General features: G+C 39.1%; 1 protein-coding gene across 3 annotated transcripts in view; it reads left to right on the top strand.

Moving 5' to 3' along the window:
• The first annotated feature begins 512 nt into the window (after window positions 1-512).
• TNRC6B (trinucleotide repeat containing adaptor 6B) overlaps window positions 513-21,431 on the top strand; it is a 216,532-nt gene continuing 195,613 nt past the window's right edge. For 2 of the 3 annotated variants that reach the window (XM_036237544.1, XM_036237545.1), the window contains exon 1: window positions 513-721. The gene's annotated coding sequence lies outside the window, so the exon portion shown is untranslated. The other variant, XM_036237547.1, reaches the window with a different exon arrangement.

Genomic DNA, 21,431 nt, shown 5'->3' on the forward strand with positions numbered 1-21,431 from the left:
AGTGACATCCTGACAGTCCAATGACGCACAACCAGCCAACACTCAGCACTTCGGAGGCAATAAATCAAGGAGCCGGCACGTATACATCCCGTTATTAGAATGTGCTGAATGGAGAGAGGAGCTTAGGGGATACAACGCGAGGACGAGAAATTAATGAGCTAAAAAAAAAGCAAAACAAACGATGGTTGCGCCAGGCGAGCTCGGCCGCCATCATGTTCTAGTTTCCCCTTCGCCTACCTCGGTCCGCGACCGAGGAAGCGGCCTCTGGGATGCTGAGGGGGTGTGTCTCCGAATGATTGGCGCAAGCAGTTCAGCCAATCCTAGCTCGTCAAACGGGAAGCACTTGACCAATGAGGGGCGACACAAGCGGGGAGAAATTGGAGGGGCGGAGCAACAGCTTGACAAGCACAAAACCCAGCCAGTGAGAACCGGAGGCACCCTCCTTGCGGCCAATGGAGTGGGGCTGTGGGCGGGCCCACGAGTGTTTGTGTTGTGGTTTTGGGGGAGGGAGGCGGAGGGGAAAGTTTGTTTATTTTGTTTTTAGTTTCTGGGGTCCCCGTGTTCCTAGGAGGTGAAGCGGGAGGGACTGACCCGCGAGCCCTTCAGTCCCCCTACTACGTCGTCTCCGTAGCCTGCGGAGAAGCGGGGACCGCGCGCATCGCAGCGCAGCGCATCGCCTCACAGTGGAACGCCGCGCACTCGGATCCCGCGCGGCTCGGCGGTGAGTGAGGACCGACGGCCACTGCCTCCCTTCCCCTCCCCCGCGCACCGCCAGTCAGAACTGGGCGCCGGGTGGGCGAGGACGCCCGCGGGAGCGCGCGGTACGGGCCGGCCTGTCAAGCTGAGGCGCAGAGTGTGCGTGTCCTCGCGAGTGAGCGCGCGCGGCGGGGAGAGGGCCGGGAGGGGCGTGAGCGCGCGCGGGGCCCGGAGGGGCGGTGGCGTTGAGCGCGTGCTCCGTGGGGGCGGGCGTCTGGTGGGGTTGACCCCGGGCCGGGTGGAGACGCGGGCGACGTCTGGCGCGCGGGGAAGGGGCGCCAGGGATGGCAGGGCCGGGACGGGCGGGCGCGCGCGGCTCTGGGCGTCACGCGCCTGCAGGTGTGAGCTGGGGGAGGGCTTCCGGGTGGGCCGGCCCGGGCGGGTTCGCGTCTCGTAGCTGGGGGGCCTCGGCAGGGGGGGGGGTCCCCGTCGCGGCGGAGAGCCGAGGCCCGCGAGGCGCGTGGCGGAGGGAGGCGTCAGGCCCCGGAGCCTCCCGGTTCCTGCCTGTGTGCAGGACCTGCGTGACGGACTGAATGCGTTTCTCCGCTCGACCTGGGCCCGCACCCCCTCGCCCCTCAGCGCAGAGCCTTGCGTGCGTGGCGGGCTTCGAGAGGCTGCCCAGACTTTCCACGGGGAAACGAGGGCCGGGGGGATCACGTCAGACGAAACGGCCCGACGAGTGTTTTCTGCCTTCGCCTGGTCCGGCGCCCTTTAGTTTCAAACTATCGGGGTTATTAGTGGGCTAAATACGATGTAGTGACTGTCGGCACTTAGTAACGGTCGCCTCTCGTCGGGCGCCTTAAGGAGCAGACCGTGCTCCGTTCTTTGGGCACAGGGTACCAGTCAGGGTTTTTTCAGTCTCCTTGCTTCCTCACGTTTTTTTTTTTTTTTTTCGGCTTTTAAAATGCCTTTTAGCATCCGTGCTAGAGGATGAGCGAGGGGTAAGGCCAATTGCAAGTCGGTCATTTGTAGTACAGTATAAGCAAAATTACACAACGAATTGGCCAGAGGTATTTCTCCATAGCCAATGAGTGAAACGTCATTAGTTGCGCTCCCCACCCCACCACCACCAGTTAAGCATACAGAAATAAGGTGTGCCTCTTAGCATTTTTGTGAAAGTGTAACAATTGAGACTATTTCCTTCATCGTTGTGGGGAATATCAATAGGACGATAGTTTCCTATTGATTTGGAGAAGCAGCATCAATGATCTTGGCTTTCAAACTACATTCTCTGGTAGTGTTATGTAAATGGCTCTAAAACGCAACTTTTAGCACAGTCTTGCACCTCTGCAGGCTGTAGTATTTCTGTAGGTAGGTAGTGGGGTGGGGGCGGATATGATCTGTAGGAGTAGGTCCCTGTACTAAGGAAAGTAACCGCAACGCAAATCAGACTGGCTTGTCCCACTTGGGATGCACTGATACTAAGAACGATACCTTTATATTTTCTCAGTTCTTGGCCATTTTTAAGTGTTTGTCTCAAACATCATTATTTGAGCAGAATTGTGTGTGGTAGGACTTGCGAAGAACTTCCCAGGCCACTTTTCTAAGGTAGCCAGATATGTGTCATGCACTTGAAACAAAATAATTTTTCTCATTCAAAAGGAAGGGCTTAAAAATATTTTAAATCAGAACAGTAACTTTTGATTAAATAGTAGTAACCTATTTATTGCGTGCTTCCCATATGCCAACCTCTTTATATATTTTTTCTAATCCTTACCTCAAGCTTGCGGGGTAGGTATTATTACTGTTTTATGGATGAGAGAAAGAGCCTCCAAGAACCACACAGCTATGGAGTTCAGGGGCATAGATTTACTCTCAAGTCTGTCTGGTTTCAAAGCCTATGCTTGTTCCGTTTTGCCTCCAAAATTATCCAGAGGAAGAAATCCGGCAAGGGCACTGGGAAGTAGAGAGGAATAGTAAGGGAAATGCACCGATGATTAGGTTAACCATACCTAACTTAAGAATTTAATGCTAAACTCATTCTTAGTTTTTAAAAATTTAAGAACATTTTTTTAAAACCAAAGTACATCTGTACTTTGTTTTCATAAATAAAATGCATTTAATTCAGAGGTCAAGGTTTTCAGAACCCTTTGTGCAGATCTCTGCTTCACTACCCTGCTATTGTGAATAGTCCTGTGCGCTGTTCCAGGGACCAGGAATTTTTGTATCTAGCACAGTGCTTGGCACGTAACAGTAAGTATTAGTTAACTAAGGACCAGAGTTAAAATGTAATAACTTCGGGTTCATTTTAGCAGTTTTAGTTTAATGGGACAATAAAAAAGTGAATAATCCATGGCAAAACCTATATTCTGGAAGAATACTTAAATGGTCTTGGAAGTTTGGCTCTGGCAGTTTGCTAAATCTCTCAGTTCTATTTCTCTGCTTGAGCTGCTGTACTGTTCTATTCTTCCTTTCACCTCCAGAGTTCTAAAAGAGGAGGCTGTACTGACTGCTTCCCTTTACTACTCAGTCATTCTTTGAACCTTTGCAGTCTGGCTCCCAACCTCACCCCTCACTGAGGCTTTCCCTAAGGTTGCCAATTACCTAATGGTTAAATTTCCCAGAGCATCTTTTTCTGTCTCCCTTAAGGAGTCAGTCCTTTTGACTCCTCCCACCCCCTTCAAACATCCTTTATTTAAAAAATAATATACTGTAACATTGACTTTTAGTGTGTATACAGTTCTGTGAATGTACAGAATGTATCTAACACATATACAGGTTCATGTAGCTACCACTGTACTTAGGATACAGAACAGTTCCATCACCCCCAGGAGACTCCCTCATGCTATATTCCTTTTGATACACCTTTCTCCTGACTGCTGTCCCAAAGATGAACGAACAAACACTAAGGATCAGGCTCAAGCTCCTTTTGTTGTCATTGTTTTATTTTTCTCTTTTCCTACTCCTTGAAAATGTTATTTACTTTTGATACTGCCAGTGTCTCTCACCTCTCTCTAACTTGCATGTCCATGCCTCACCTCTCTTCCATACTCCAAACAACATCCATACCTGCTGGAGTTCTTCACCACTCCTTAATACTCAGTGTGTTTAAAGTTATGCCTAACTTTGCTTTCCAAACCAGCTCTTCCATCGGATTTTTCTGTATTTTTCAGTGGTGCCATCCTTTTCACAAATTTGCAACCCTGGAACACTTATAATAAACTCTTTATTCCCAGATCTGGTATCCTGCTACTCAGCTACAAATACTGTCTCTTGCCCCTTTGCTGCTAAGCTGGCTTCTGGTTCAGCAGGCTAAGCACAGCACTTAGAACCCCATCAGGATCACAACTTTCCCTGGCCAAAACCCCTCATGGCTTCCTACTGTACTCAAATCGTTTGAGATATTTTTTTATCCTATGAGGCTCTGTAAGATCTGGCCTCCACCTGTCTCTCCAACCTTCTCTCTTTAATGGCCCACCCTCCTTTTTGACCTTCTAACTCTACTTGGTCTTTTAATTCTTTGTTCTACCCAAGCCTTTTCCAGCCTCTAGGTTTTTGTACCTATCACTCTCCTGGCTTGGGCTGTTCTTCCCCCGCTTCCTCCTTGTCTTCATCCACCTGACTTCAGGGCTCATATTAAGCTCTCACTTCTCAGAGAGACTTTCCTTAATGACCTTGTCACAGTACTGGCATCCACCCTCAGGTAGGTCTCTCAGAGCTCTGTTCCTTTTTCATAGCTCCCATCCTGGTTTGTGATTCAAGACCATGTCTGTTTTGTTCCCCATGTCTCCAGAGCCTAGCCGAGAATCAGACATATGGCAAACTCCTGGTAAATATTTGTTAGCTTTGCTTTCTACCTCCTACCTTCTCAGGGGTTTGATTCCACTGTTGTAGGTCTTGCTACAGAGATTGGAAATTGCCGAAGAGAGCACCAATCCTGTCTCCTGAATTGTGCCTCTGCCTGGGAGCCCTTACCACTGGACTCAGAGCAGATCTAACCTAAACCAGTGGCCGAGCTTGCCAAATCCGCTGAGCGCTGCACCTTGGCTATCCAGGTCGGGGTCAGTGGTTGCAGCTGTTATTCTTCCCTCACCTCACCCTCCTCTTAATTTCCTCCTCCTCTCTCCACCCAGTGTGGGACTTCTGAAGACCTTGTATACTTTTCCTGCTGAGCCTGCTTACCCTTTGACATTTACCAGCCTTTTGACACTGACAACTGCCTTTAGAGTCTTGACTCTACAGATTGCCCCCACACTAATCTTCCTGAAACAGTGCTTTGTTTACATTTCCTGCTCCCTCTCCTAATCTCCCCCAGGCACTTAAATTTGAAAGCCTTCAATGGTGTTTCATTGCCTAAAGGGTTTAAACTCTTTAGCTTATTATTTAAAGCTCTTTGGAGTAGAACTGTCCAGTAGAAATAGAATGCAGGCCACAAATATGAGCCACATATGTAATTTTAACTTTTCTAGCAGCCACATTAGAAAAACAGAAAGAAAGGGTGATAATGATTTTCATAACATTTAATTTACTTTGATATATCCAAAATAATATTATATAAACATATGATCAGTAAAAAAAAAATTGAGATGCTTTACATTCTTTTTTCATGTTGTCTTTGAAATCTGGAGTGTATTTTTTCACTTAATACATCTCAGTTCAGACTAACCACATGTCAAGTGCCCATTAGCCACATGTGGCTGATGGCTGCCATGTTGGACAGCACAGCTCTAAACCATAACCTCAACATAGTTGAAGGGCTATACCTAGACGATTCCAGTCACTGTCCTTTTGATAACTCCAATCCCCTAACCTAGAACCAGCTCCTTTTCCAAATATGCTAACCTTCCTTGCTGAGAAACCCAGGGGATCCCAAGACTATCCCTAAACTTTAGTTTCCAATATCTCTGAACCCTTTTAACATTAATTTTTGGTGTCATTGTTTTTTCATATAGCAATTGTAATATTTAACAATTTGTTTTATATAAATCAGGGGTAATGTTAAAATATTTAGCAACCGATAAGACATGGCAGCTGACCAGTGGAAAGAGATGCCTGCTAAAATAGAACTGATGGCATCTGTACTCGGTCTCTGTGTTCCCCTCTGTGTGCACCTGCTGAATTACAGCTCTTACTGTCTCGGGTCGTGTATTATTGGCTTCCCACATAAGACAATGAGTTCCTTAAAGGCAGGTTTTTGTATTACTCATCTTTGCTTCCCTAAGACAGCTCCTGACCTGGCCTGTAGTAGGCAGTCTATAAATGTCTTAAATAGATGAACAAATGCTATCTTGCATATATGACGTATTTTCTGGATTGTCTTCATAGGAATATTTCCTATGAATAAAGATTTGCTTTTAAAAAAGTAACTGTGTTGAGATATTATTATGGATTTTCAGCCTAGGTCAAAAATGAGGTCTGGCTTTAATTTAATGAGACATTTTCTTTTGTGGTTTGTAAACTGTCTCTGAAAGCAGCTTCAGAGGAATAGCTCCTTGGAACGACTGTACTCTTAAGTAGATTACTGAAAGGCACTAAACTAGGAGTTAAAAGCCCTGGGTTGGTTTTTATTACAGACATTTGCTTAGTACCTACTGTGTTCCAAGCACAGGAATGATTGAGTATTCAAGTACTATAATGGTATGAAAAAAATGCCCCTTTAACAGAGGTGAAATGATTATTCCTAAGGAGTTAATGCCTCTCTGCCTCCTCATACTTTACTCATTTCTAGTATCAGCTACACTTTATTGTATTTCTAGATCTGTCTCTCTTAATAGATTATGAGTTTCTTAAGAGCAAGACTGTGTGCATTCATCTCTGCATCCCCAAGCACACATTGTACTCTGCCTGCCATATTGTAGGGACTCAAATGTTTGAATAAATAACTTCAAATAAATCCTTAGCTTTGCGGAATCTCTTTTCTTTTGTAAGTAGGGAATTCTCTGCCTAAGAATTGTTGAAATTGCAGCCAGAATAATCCTCTAAAACTACATATTTGTTCTATAAACAAGAATAAATCTGCTCATATTTTTTCCCTACTTTAAACTTTAACGAGTCCCAGAACCCTGCCATCCCACCTCTGGAATACAAGCTTCATGAGAATAAGTACCTGGTCTGTCTTGTTCACTGAGTACCAGTGAAGGATGATCCTGTCCTGCCTGTACTCTTGCCACACTGACCCTCTTCTGGTTCCTGAGATGCTCAAGGTGTTTTCCTTGCACTTGCTATTCCCATGGCCTATAAGCCATCCCCCGCCCCTCCTGCCCGCATTAGTTGATGCCTCTCCAATCCTCAGAGTTCAGTTTTATGTCACTTCTTTAGTGACTTCCTAATCACCCCTAGCCCAGATTAAGAACTGTATTCCTTTTAAACACTTGTAGCACTTAATACAATTGTAATTAAATAGTTATTTAATTTGTATATTGTTTCCCTGCTAGAACATAGCTATATGAATAAAACTACCTTGTCTGTTTTGTTCACGTTTATATCACCAGTATAAGTTGCACGTAGTAGGTCCCCAATAAGTATTTTTTAAATGAAGTTAGGAAAGAGAACTAAAAAATAGAATTTAAAAAATGTTAGTCATTTCAATGGTTTAAATAAATTAAATACTTAGGGGCGAGGATGGGCTTTCCTTTAAAAATTGTCTCCAGGTTATACTTTTCCTTAGTTTCTACTTGTAATAGGTAAGCATTTTTTTTTTTTTTTTAGGCGAGGCAACCCTTGGTTGACCTCACAGACCAAGAACCTGTTAGTTTACAATCCCTTATTTTTTATTTTTTACACCTACAGCACTTGGTCTTGCTAGGTGGTCTACCATTCAAGTACTAACCAAGCCCGACCCTGCTTAGCTTCCAAGATCAGATCAAACGGGATCGGGCTGCTTCAGGGTGGCATGGCCATCCATAGACTAGGTAAGCATTTTAAGATTACAGAAAGAATATTATAATTAAAATTTTTAATTTGAAACTTTTATTTGTTCATTGTAGAGTTCAATGAGTGTTCTTTTAATCCTTATTATCAGAGATGATCAGAATAGTTATTTCTTTAAAAGTCTTTTTATATGCTAGAGACTCATATGACTACAATTTTATCAATTGTTGAAGTGTATACCATTTGCCCAATGCTGTGTTAGAAGCTAGGACTACAAGGATGGGATGAGAAGAGATCTTTGCTCCCAAGTGGGCATGGATCCAGATGAGTGCCATTTGGTGTAATAAGTGCTATAATAGACAGTACAAGGGATAAGACAGGGGCGAAAAGGAAAGTCATCAACATAACTGGAGGTCAAGAAAGCCTTTCCAGAGAAGGTGACACTCATTAAAGTCATGGAGAAAAAATGCATTTCAGACAGAGGGAACAGCCTATGCAGAGGCACTGCTTAGTACAGTAAATGGAGAATGATGGCTAGCACAGTGGTATGCTTTATGGTTTTGGGGTACAGGGCCAGCAGCTGACTTACAGACTCAGACTCTTAGATTACACTGCATTTTAGAACTGGAAATGACCTTAGAAATGATGGTATGATTTTGTGTATTTGAATTCATAAGGGTGTTATAAAGTATCATTCAGAGAAGAATGGTGCTTGTTACTTGTAGTTAATATGCTTGCTTGAGTATATAGTACCTGTAACCATGCAAATGATTTCAGGTGGAGTTAGAAAGTATTGACTCATTTAAGTTTATCTGTAGGAGTGAGAGTAAAGGAAGTAACCCCTTGATTACCTGAGGCGAGTGCTGATCCATCTCATAGAGCCAGATACTGAACTAGTGAAAGGGATGAAATCAGAAAAGATTACCCACAAGGGTCTCTGGGTACAAGTACTGGGAAAGACAATTCCTATGGCTTGGAAGTCTTACAGTACGTATCTATAAGTCTCTAAGTGGTTCACTGAACCAGTATTAGTTTAATTTGTTTCTCAATCATAACTGAAGAAAGGACAGTTCATTGAATGGAAATCTATCCCATTTTCCTTCATTTTATTTCTCTTTAGTTCAGTAGCTCTTTGCTGTCATGTTCCCTTTCATCTCTGTTCCTTGGCCCTGTTACTCTTTGTGTTTCCTTTTCCCCAGTGATTACCATCTTTTGTCATTTTTTATTCTATTACTGCTAAGTTGTTTTCAAGTACAATTGGCTAACCAGTGATTCTTAACTCTGTATATTCGGAGTTTGATGTTTTTCACAGTAAGAGGTGATTAAGCTCTGGTAGTGCTGATCACACCTAGAAGATGCTAATTGCCCTATTATAACTTCGATTGCTACAAATTCTGTATGTTCATTTATTGATCTAGATTGCAAGAGGCTAAGGAGATAATGAATGTTAGGGAGAATGATAGTGAGTATAGTTTACTTCAGGATGTTTGGAAAAGAAAGGAAGGAGAGACTAGAAGCAGGGTTTGGTTAAAAAGTCAACGTCTTAAGGTAAGATAGAAAATCTATTTAAAGGTGTATAGGTAGGACCCAGGAGAGAAAGAAAAATTGAAGCTACTTGAATGGAGAAGGTAGCAGGAAATTGATGGGACAAGGCCACCAGATTCCCCCCAAGGGCGTAAATGGAGTGGTAATCCTGAGAAGTTCCTTGTAGTTGCTCAACTAGAGAAGGATTTGTCAAGGGTTCTCTCTTCCAACACCTTAAGCTCCAAACAGGTTTATACTACTTTTTTTTTTCCCCGTGGTATCCAGTGGAATGGTTTGCACATGGTAGTAAAGTCTGAGACAAATTTACAAGATTGAAAGAAGATATTGATTATAACTTTAAAATTGTTTCTATTACCAGATTATAGTATCTATGTTTTATGACAGATGAACATGTTTATTAATCCTATATCTTATGAATAGTACAGTTACATTGTATTTTTTATAAAATTTGTTTTAATTTATTAAATATGTACATTTAAAATGCATCACAGTTTTTATAATGCTGTTATGGCATGTCTTTATTTTAAGAACATACTAAGAACCTCAAAAAGCAGAAGTGTGGCCCAGGCTTCTTAATTTAGGCCCAGGTCAGTATTTCAAGAGAAATGTCTTGACTATCTGCTGGGTCCTGAAGTGGAAGAAGGAGATACAAAAGATGAAACTGAGGCCCTTCAAGGAGCTGGATATTTTTCCTCCTGTGAAAATCTTGCTGATGGTGTATCATGCTCAGTAATATCCTTTTCATGAGGAGATATTTTACCCAGATGTATATCTCTGTCAGATTTCTAAATATAGCATCTCTCCACTCAGATGTACCATGGACAACAGATTTTGAAATAAATCTTTCACCAGCTGCTCTTTTGCCAACCTTTTTGCTGTAAGAGTCTTATGTTTTTATACTGAAGTGTTTAAAATTTGTGATAATTTTATTTGTCGTTTGGCCTTATCCTCTTAAACAAAAGGGCATCCTATTTACTGATTCCCACTTCAAGTAAGCGGATGGATCTGTCGATTGGTATCCAGAGGGGAGATCTGTTTATGCCCCCACATTCCCAACGTATGGCTGAAACACGGGCCCAGAGGGGAAAGCATTACTTTTTTTAAAACACCAAGAGAATTAGTGAAAAGGCCCTTTGTAGAAATAACAAAAAACAAGAGAATGAAAATGCAAAAGACATCACATTTTAAGCCAGTAAAGGCGGGTTTGAACACTTTAAAAAGGGGACCCTGTGCCCCACACACAGCTTGTGAGTTGGCCTCAGCACATTGTGACACCACCCTACGCTTCCTGAACGTGCCAGAGCCAGGGCTCAACACTGATGCCCTGTGTTTGCTTTTGGAGCGGATGCTTGCTAGACTTATTTACTGTACTTAAAAATGTGTATTTAGTGTCATTTTCTCTTGTTTTCCTTCAACCTCCTATGGTTTTTTTTTTTTTTTTTTTTTTTTTTTAGAGCGTGGCTTTGTCATTTAGGGTACTTTTCAGAACCGTGACTCCGGAGGCTGGAGATGGGTCTCTGCTTCGCCTCCCTTAAGAAGTTAGTTGTTGACTCTGTTGGGTCTCATCATTGGTGCCCATCTTCCCAGTACCTGAATCTTGAAACGTTGCCAGATCGTTTAGCTCTTTTCTCTGTGGCTTGGGACTTTGAGCCTCTCAGTTTTGTTTCCATGCCACTCTCCTGATTCTAAGTCACCCTCGGGCTGTGTCTGGATTATTAAAGTGGTGTCCTGTCAGTTGTCCTATTTCTAGTTTCTCCCCAGAAAACATTTCCGACATTGTTTTCTTTTCCCTTCTTTATCAACCTGTGCTTTCTTACTCTGTGAAATCCCGTGTCTGAGCCAACCTTCTCTACTGCTTTTATCTATCAAATACGATTCCTGAGTTTTGAATCTTTGCTTTTACCCATACAATCTTTTCTCTATTTTCCGTATAATTTTCTCCCTCTCTCTCCCCCATGCTGTATAAAGGCTATGCCTGTGGTAAAATATTCCGTTTCTGGCTTCAAAAACCTTCTCTAAACTTCTTTAAAGGCCTTTCTTTATCGAAGACCTCTTCATTTGAACAGTTTGTTTTTATTACTATGATCGTGACTTTAATAAACTAAATAACTGCTGATTTCATTCACTACTTCTAATGGTATTTTTGTAGAGTTTTTTGTTTTGTTTTGTTTTGTTTTTTCCAGTTTTACTTTCTTATCTTTGAGTTCTGATTCTTGCCTTATTGTACTGCCTAGGAATTTGAGTACCGTGTTGAATAGCAGTGGTATGAATGGCTCATCTTTACTTTTTTTCCTGGACTTGGGGAAAGCATTGTACCATTAACATGTGATGTTAGCTGTGTATTTCTTAGTTACTCAGCTGGCATTCAGCTGCCTGCTCAAGGAGCCCCCTGCAGATCTCGGGAGTTCTTTTCTCTATGCAGCTTTTTTCTCTCCAGTACTGTACATTGCAAACTCTAGCTGTCTTGGCTTTCCCAGATCTCAGCTCTACCTTCTCTTCTAAGGGAGGTCTCTGAGTTCCACCTGGCTTTCCCCTCCCTGTGCTGTGGCCTGGAAACACCCTGGGCAGCAAGCTAGGGCAGTTGTGTGCCTCACCTTATTTGTTTACCCTCCCTTGGGGTCACTGTCCTTCTTCCTTGCCTGATGTCCAGTGTTTTTAAAATATATTTTGTCCACATTTCTAGTCGTTTCAGGTGCAGGGTACATCTGTTCCCTGTTACTCTGTCTTTTCTGGGAGTGGAAGTCCTGCCTTTTCTTAAAACATCTAAGGAATTATTGAGGACTTGCTTCCAGAGTACGAGGTATTCTTTGGAATTTTCGTAGGGGAAAATCCTCATTCTTTCAGGGTAGATTTGATTTGGGGTGGGGGTGAGGCAACCAAGAGTCATTTTTCAGGTCTGGTTAAATGATTGTCTGGGTAATACTGTTCAGGGTCCGCAATGAGTTCAAAGCGGAGAAGGAGATTTCCTTGTGTGATTTGTAAACTGGTTTGGAAGCAAATCGGAGTTGCAAAATATTTTCAGTGATGGCAGCCTGTTTGGGATAAATATAAAACTTAGGGGTGTATATCTTGAAAAATAACTTTCTATGAATGTTTCTGTATATTTATTAGTATATATTTAGTATCGGTTTATTTACAATTTGTACTTAACTGCTTCTTAATGAGCTTTTTTAAAATTGTTATTAGTGATACTCTAGCTGATGTCTGGATACTTTTGTATATTTTTTCACTACGCTGTGCTCTTATCTGTGGAAGCTCCTTAAGTCATGAGAGTCAACTAATTTCTGTGTAAAGAAACTAAGTTCACCTTGTCAAAATACATGGCACAACATAAAGGATGTAAAATTGGTTTTTGATACCTGTACAGCATTGTTAATGCCTCCATTATTTAAATTTAAAGTTATTCCTATAAGATGTTGAATTCCAGTAGCACGAGCATATATCCGTATATGACTTATACTGTAGGAATATGTGAATGACCTAGTTCAAGAAAATGCCTTGAATCTGGATCTGTTACATACTTAACCAAGGAATATCCCTAGAACCTAGTAGATTGGTATATGTACTCACTACGTTATATGCAACCATAATCACTGGGTATCATTCCTTGGAGTGGGGGTAAAATTCTTTTCCCACAGTCTTTGTTTTCTAGCACGTGAAGTTCCCATTAGTTCCACCCTCACCCCCCATTAGGAAACAGGATTTAAAAAAAATATTCTTAATGGAGTAAATTCTTAGATTTTTGGCTTTCAACTTTTATTTTCTTTTTTAGTTAATTGAGTTGATAGCCTTATAGTTCTTTTATAATAAATCTTATGGTAGAGAGCTTGGATTTTTTTTACTTGAGTGATGTCTTCTCAGCTTACTCTTCATCTTCGATGTTCTTGCACTGTAGTACCTTTTTATCTTTTATTTATTCTCTTTTCTTCCAATTCTGTTTTGTTTAAGTAAAAGGAAGATTATAGTGGGAACATTTTCTTTTAAATTCTTATATATAAGATGGACTTTTTAGATCCAAATTTACCCTGAAGTTTTTGATTTTCATTTTAAATTAATTTAGAATTCCATTTATCAGTGATATTTTCACATATACTATTTCCGATGGCTGCATATTTTTCTTGGATAGTAAAAACCATAATTTAGTAAATAACACTTATAAGGATAGCATTATCCTTTGTTTCCAGGATGTAGCAACAACCAATTTTGTTCCTAATGGAGCTTTAAGGAGTTATTTTTCAATCTTCAGTTTCTTTGAGCTTCCTTTAGATGGAAATAATTTGGGGTTCTTCTCTACCCCACACATTTATTTAGAGAGGTTTTCACTGCTTTTGTGTCTGCCAGTTGTGAAAGAGGTTCCTGTTTGTCTGCATTGTTTCTAGCGTTTGTTAGTTTTGTGTATGAGAGAGGGAGGGAGGATTGGTATATAGTAAAAAAAAAAAAAAAAAAAATTAACCAATTTTGCTTTATGTAGATACAAGGGTTTAAAATACAGTACTGTATTTATGTTTATTAAAATATTCATTCTGTCCCTATTTTTCATGGAGAATGTAAATTACTCATTGTAATTAATTATAGGTTCTTAGTAGTCTTATGTCTTAGTTCTTGCTTTAATCTGGCTTTATAGTTTTCTTTCTATAATAGAGAACTTTGAGTATTGCAAGTTTTGTTATCAATTGTCATTTAGTCATACATTATAATAGAATTGACATATAACTGGGCTAAAATACATAATTTTCCTTACTTGCTCCCGCTTTATTTCTTGACTTTTATTTGTGCTCTATTCCTTGCTAACTACTTGGATTCTGTGACTTCTTTTTTATTTTGATTCTTTTAATTTAAATTGATGCTTGTTAACCTTTTAAATCTATGTTCTTGTTGATATGTTAAAAAAAAAAATCTCATATTGACAGAGGTCTGCTTTTTTTAACCTTACTATAATTTCCCTCTTTCAGATACCCTCTTGCCAAGGCTGTTGTAATGCTGCTTTCAGAGAGAGGTTGAAGTGGTATAAAATATTCAACTAGTAATATAGTTATAGATTTATAGATATTCAAAGTAGAATTTTTTGATCATGATAAGTTTTAAGAAAAGAGAATTAGTTTAACTTATAGGAATATTTTTAGACAACATTTTCTATTTCAGTGGAGATCAACAAGACAATCTTAATAAAAACCCATTTTTAGGTCTATAGTCTCTTACTGGAAACTCTTTAAGAGCCAGCTGTATTTTAGAATTCAGAATTTAAAAAAATTTTTTTTTAGAAAGCTTATAAGATACAGTTAACATATTATGTAATGCCTCTACAAAGTCAGGCGCAGCACTTCGTAGTCAAATACATTAACATTTCGGCAGCCAAAGCTATGACTATTCTTACTTTAGTAGGTAGACTATAAATAGTCTCCTGTCAGTTCAGGTCAGATTTGCTGCCAATTAAGTTCAGATCAAGTTTTGCCACAAAATGAATTACAGAAACTTTTGGTTTTCAGAAGTTTTTAGATTTTGGAATTGTGGCTAAGGAATTATGTACCTGTATTTATTTTTTTAGCTCTAATGTTTGGTTACTTTTGTTACCTTCAGAAAGTGAAACCTGCTTTCCTTTTTTTTTTTTTTCCTTCTACAGGATATGAGATTAAATCTGTTCTCTACAGGCCAGTTAATAGAAATTAGGGCACCTCTTCACAAAGCTTGATACCTTAGGCAGCTGTCACTGTCACGTGACACTTCACAATTCACTCGTTTTATGTTAAGAATCTCATAGTTCCCTTCTCCATTCTCCTTTCAGAAGTGCTTTGTGGCAATAAATAGTAACGAAGAGATTTAAAATCTGCAGTACTTCACATATTATATCCCTGTCTCATGTGGTAAGGTTTCAGAAGGAGTAGGATGCTTTCTCTTGACTGACCCTTCGTATTATCAGCTTATGTGGTAGCTTAAAAAATAAATCTTTCTAAAAAGAATACGTGCTTATGGTAAAACAAAAACCCAAATGGAACAGAAACATAAATAAAAAGTAGAAGCTGCTTCTGCCCTGTGGAACCTCTTACCAGCCAACTTCAGTAGCACTTTTAGGTCAGAGTTTGGATCCTTTTAGGCTAAATTTTTTTTTTCCAGACATTATACTTTGGGAAATTCTGATTAAGCTTAACACTACTTGGACTGATTTTGTGTTCATTGTATGTTAAACTTTGGAGATTTTTTTCTCTTCTAGCTGGCATGTATAAATAAATGTTATATCTTGAGCTGTTTGGACTGCAATTTGGGGATGTTAAACATTTTCCAGATATTAATGGTTCCAAATTCAGTTCCTTGAGTATTATCCACATACAAAATTTATAAATACAATGACTTATTGGTTTATTTAGCAAAAAAATAATTCTTCAAAGTCAAAGATTATACATAATAATTGACAGTGCGCTCTTACTTTTAAGGAGCACTAACCTTTAAAGAAGTGGGGTGTTGGCTCATTTGCCAAGTCAGTGGTTCTCAAGGAAGCAGATAGGCAAGGGAATGCAGATGCGGCCCCAGTGATGTCTCATGAACGTTATTTAAATTGTTCACATTCTTAAACCCATGATAATGTAAGAGCACAGTGCATCTGAACATGAATGTCCTTCTGGAGAAAATATACATTTTTGTTTTATATGAAATCCAGATTGTCTTATTTTTTAGTTCAAGAAATGCTTTTTGAATACTGTGTCAAGAACTGCCTTCAGAGTGGGGAGCTAGAGCTAGAGATTTCTGAGACGTTCCAGGGGACTGCTGAGAGATTGCTGGAAAAAAAATTGAGAGCCATTTTCCTAAATCATAATGAGGCCGTTAGAGGTTCCCTTTTAAATGAGGGTGTGCTTAATAAGTATTGGCTGAAATGTATTCAGCTTCAGGTCATTCAGTTTCAAATTATTGGTCTAAATCTCTAAGTGGCTGTTCCCCTACCCTAAGCCATCCCTGCCCCCCACCCCCACTCCCACCCCTAGGGTCTGGGTATTTTCCCAATCCTTGTACCTGGTGCCGTGTATGTCAGTCTGTAGAAGTAAGTACTCATCAGTGTTCCAGGTTGCTTGTTTCCCAGCTTGGAGACTCGGATTCCTTGTTTTTGCAGAGTATGTATAGACTCCCTTTTTGGTTAAGTGAAGATCAAGGACTCTTTCTTTGTCCTCTTGTTCTGGAGCCTTGTTAAGATTCAACATTCTACAGTGGACAGGACCATCCCTGACATGGCTGGGAATTGTGGAAGTTGAATATAGATTTCTAAGGACCTCATGGCAATGGTTTGGCTGATAGAGTATAAGAATCTAGTGGCCTCTTTTTTTTTTAGTGTGACTTTGGAGGAGCAGGGAACTTGGGTCTATGATATAACAAAGAGACTCTAGTCATTAGTTGAAGGAAAACATGCTGGTTGATGAGGGCGAACTCTACTATAAAATTAACGTAGTAGAAATAAAACTATTAAGTAGGACTAACATAAGAATAATGAACAACAGTTTGCTATAAAGTTAGGCAAAGAAAATAGCTTCAAGTACTAAAAAGCCAATTAGTTAAAGAATAAAAAATATCGAATTTAAAAATGGAGCTGATTATTTTAGGCAGGTAGAGCTTGGAAGAGTAATATAATTGTCCTCTGTGATAGAAATGGTAAATAATTCAAGCTAATAATTTCAGAGTGAATAATAGATACAGATATGAAGAAACTTTAGAGTATATGAAACCAGTACATTTAAAAAAGGGGAAATAAACGTTTAAGTTGTTATGAATTTCAAAAAAGGAGTTAACATATATTAAGAGTATGCTTTGTAGCTAATGCAGCGTTAAAATTTTTTAAATCAATCTATTCGAATATTCTATTTTGTTTTGTGTTAGTTTTGGTAATTTGTATCTTTCAAGGTGTTTGCCTGTTTCATCAAAGTTGTTTAGTGTATGTCATAAAATTGTTCATGATATTCTTTTATTATTATTTTAATGGCTGTAGGATTTGTAGTGATGTCTCTTTCATTTTTGGTATTGATAATTTGCATTTTCTTTCTTTTATTCTTTGCTCTAGCTACAAGTTTATCCATTTTATTGATCTTTTTTCAAAGAACCAGCTTTGAAGTTCATGGATTTTTCTCTATTGTTTTACTCTTGTTGTTGGTGATTTACAGTCTTACCTTTATTATTTCTTATTATTTGCCTTCAGATTTACTTGGCTCTTCTTTTTGTAGTTTCTTAGGAATGGAAACTGAGGTCATTGATTTCAAACCTTTCTTATTTCCTAATGGAAGCATTTAATGCCATAAATTTCCCTCTAAGCATTACATAGCTGTATCCCTTAGCTGTATTTCACACACTTTTAGATGTCATTCTCAAAATATTTTCTAATTTGCTTTGTGATTTCTTCTTTGACTCATGTGTTACATATTTATTTGTTTATTAGTTTACAAATATTTGTGGATTTCTCCAGACATCCTTTTGTTACTAATTTTTGATTAAAAATTCTGTTGCGGTCATAGAACACTGTATTAGAGTGTATTAGAGTATTCAGTTTTTTGAGAGCTATTGAGATTTGTTATGGTCTTCTTCAGTGAATGTTCTATGTGTACCTGAAAAAAATGTGTGTTCTACTGTCCTCAGGTGTAGTGAGCAATTAATGTCAAGTCAAGTTGGTTGATAGTGTTGTTTCAAGTCTTATATATCCTTACTGGTTTCTTTCTACTTTTTATTTTAATTTCTGAGAGAAGTGTTGAAATTTTCAGCTGTAATTATGGATTTGTCTTTCTCTTTTCAGGTATGATAATTTTTACTTTATGTATTCTAAACCTCTTTAAGTAGGTATATACACATTTGGGATTGTTGTGCTTCTTGATAAATCAAGCCCTCTAGAATTATAAAATGCCTCCTTTTATCTCTGGCAATTTTCCTTATCCTGAAGTTTACATTGTATGATGTTAAAATGGTTGCTCCAGCTTTCTTATGATTGGTGCTTGCTTGGTATATCTTTTACCACTCTTTAATTTTTAACCTAATGTATGTTTTTTTTGTTTGTTTTTAATGAGTTTCTTTTAGATAGCAAATAGTTGGGTGTTGTATTTTGTTTTGTGTTTAAATCTAATCCTACCATCTTTGCTTTTTAATTGACTTGTTAGGACCATTTACATTTATGTAGTTTTTAATACAGTTGGCATTCATTGTCTGCTATTTTGCTCTTTGTTTTCTATTGATCCCATCCGTTTTTTATTTGTTTCCTCTTTTCCAGGCTGCTTTTTCATTACTTTTTTAGTATTCCATTTTTTCTATTGATCTGTTCACTAGAAATCTGTTTTATTTTTATTTATGTTGCTAAGGGGTTTAAAATATGCATCTTTAATACTCTGCCTTAAAATAATGTGCCGCTTGTTTTTTAATAATGTAAAAACTTTATAAAGTACACTTTAATTTTTCTCAAATCTTTAGGGTACTGTTGTCATACCTATTACTTCTGCATGTATTATAAAACCCTCAATTTATTATTGTTATTATCTTTGCTTTTAGTAAAATTTTAAAATCTGAAAATGAAAAGTCTTTTACATTTACCCACATATTTGCCACTTCCAGTGCCCTTCATTTCTTTTGTGGAGATCTGATTTCCCATCTGTATCCGGTTTCTTTAGCCTGAAAAGCTTCAACATTTTTTGAAGAAAAGATCTGCTGGCAATGAATCTTTCGCCTTTTGTTTGTTAAAAATGTCTTTATTTTTCCTTCATTTTTGAAGGCTATTTTCACTGTCAAATTTTAGACGGACAGTTTCTGTCATTGAGCACTTTTAACATGCCTTAATGTTGTCATCTATCCTGTATTGTTTGTAATGGGAAGTCATATGTCATTCTTAGTTTATTTACTTGTGGGTAATGTGCCTTTATTCTCTGGCTGCTTTATAAGATTTTCTCTCCTTGGTTTTCAGCAATTTGATGATGACAATGTACCTTGGGGTGATTTTTTGGGGGGGTTCTTGGACCTCGGCTTAGAAATGTCAACAAATCAGAGACCATTTTGGCCATTATTACTTAAATATTTTTTCTTCCTCCCCCACACACTTTTTGAGTCTCAAGTTACACGTAAATTAGACTAGTTGATACTGTCCTGTAGGACCGATCAGGGAGGCTTTGCTCTTTTTTAGTCATTGGTCTTTTTTCCTGTTATTTTTATTGTGCTTTTGTGTCTGTTGTGTTGTTACATTTAGCCAGTGAATTTTCCTTTCAGTTACTGTGTTTTTCATCTCTTGAAGTTGCATTTGATTATTTTTCCTTTCCTCTATTGCTTTTCTCATTTTGTTGATGCTTTTTGTTAAATTCTCAAACATATTTATAACTTTTGAAACCCTTATATGCTAATTCCATCATTTTTGTCATTTCTGAGTCTGTTTCTGTTGACTGATTTTTTTTCTTTCAGTTGTGGGTCACATTTTTCTGCCTCTTTACATGTTTAGTAATTTTTTTATTGGATGCTATATATTGTGAATGTTACACCATAAGGTCTCTTTCTTTAAGGAGGGTTGAGTTTTGTTTTGGCAAGCAATTAAGTCATTTGTGGGTCAGATTAATTCTTTCTAGGCTAGTGTTTAAACTTGAGTTGTTTCTAGAGTTGCCTTTATTCTAGCTTCTGAATTTAGTCTTCACTCAGGCCTGACCCCTTAGGGTCTCTGCCGAATGCCTGGAGTATTTATTGAAGTATCTCCACTCTGTCTGGTTAGAACTCAAATGTCTCCCAACTGAGAGTCAGCTCTGGGAATTGTTCAGTTTTAAGCTTCCTGATTGTTTGTTTCTCCAATAATTTGTCTTTGCTCAGCCTGATAGCATTTCACTCTCCTGATTGGTATTCATCCAGAGACTCAAGGAGACTCCTATGCAGATTTTTTGGATCTATTACTATAGTTGTAGCTCCTTCCTCTCTGATATTCTGCCCTGCAAATTTTAGCCACCTTAGCCTTCCCAAACCTTGAACTCTGTCACCTCAGCCTGTTTAGTTATCCCTCTGGACCGAGAAAGCGCCTCCAAGCAGAAAGCCAGAGCCTGCACAGGATTCACCTCTTCGGTGCCCTTCCCTCAGAGATCACAGTGCTGACTGTCGTTCCAGGCCTGAAATAGTTGTTTCATGCATTTTGTCCAATTTTCTAGTTGTGTATAATGGGAGGACAAGTCTGGTATCTGGTACTAGTTGCTTCATCATCATGACCTGAAGTAGAAGTTGAGAGGTGCTATTTTTATCTTCAATTTACAGATTAGGAATCTGAGGCCCAGAGGTGTTGAAGGAACTCTTCCTCCTCCACTCCTTTCACACCAGTGGGCAGTCATTTGTTTATCTCCTTAAAGCCATATAACTCGCCAGTGGCCACATTGAGCCCTGTCTGCTCTAGACCTGGGGTTGGCAAATTTTTCTATAAAGGTCCAGATAGTAAATATTTTAGGCTTTGTGGGTGACATATTCTTCCTTGGTTTCTTTTATACCCTTTTTAAAATGTGAAAAAAAAACAAAAACAAAAACATGGGGAATGCAGTGAGCAGTAATGTAATAGCTAGGTGTAGAGCCAGAGGAGAGAAAGAGTAATCCGGGGGGCGGGGGGTGTCATTTAATAAACTATATAAATGTCTATCCAATGTATTATAACTTAAAACTAATAATAAAGTAATTTTTTTAATGTAAAAAACATTCTTAGCAGGCCATACAAAAACAGGCCATGGCAGGATTCGGCCTGTGGGGTACAGTTTACCACCCTGCTGTAGACACTGCTTTGATACCTTGGATTTTCCTCGGTCCTCCTACCTTCCAAAATTCACATATTCTCTATCTTCTTCCCTCAGGATCGTGGTAACAGCAAGATGTATTCAACTTTTGATTTGAGCAGGCATATTCATCATTATTTCTATTTTCAAATGAAGAAACTGTGGCATAGGGAGGTTAAGTCCTAGACACACAGTAAGTGGCAAATAGAGACTTAACTTAGATATGTCTGATGTTAACGACTTTCTACTTCTCTTGACTCCCTCTCCACCCAATCCCGTAACATTTGCAACTCTATACTAAACTGCCTCCAGGACTGACAGAATAGCTCATTTGGTAAATAAGTTTATGGTAAGATATTAGTGGTCGAAAATGGCATGAGTGTTTCTCATTCATGGGAACTGCAGAATCATAGGCCAGACTCTTGCTGCAGTTGGAACCTCTTCAGCAGCATCCGTGTCAGCCATGCTGCTTTCATTTAAGTGCCTTAACTGCCTCTGTGGGCAGCCATTAGTTTCAGTCTTGCCTTCTGGAATAACCCAGAACAATGCAGCTCACATGAAAGTTCTTCATATGCCCTCCCTTTCAGT

The sequence above is a fragment of the Rousettus aegyptiacus genome, unplaced genomic scaffold, assembly GCF_014176215.1.
Source record: "Rousettus aegyptiacus isolate mRouAeg1 unplaced genomic scaffold, mRouAeg1.p scaffold_m13_p_2, whole genome shotgun sequence".
Classification (NCBI taxonomy): Eukaryota; Metazoa; Chordata; class Mammalia; order Chiroptera; family Pteropodidae; genus Rousettus; species Rousettus aegyptiacus.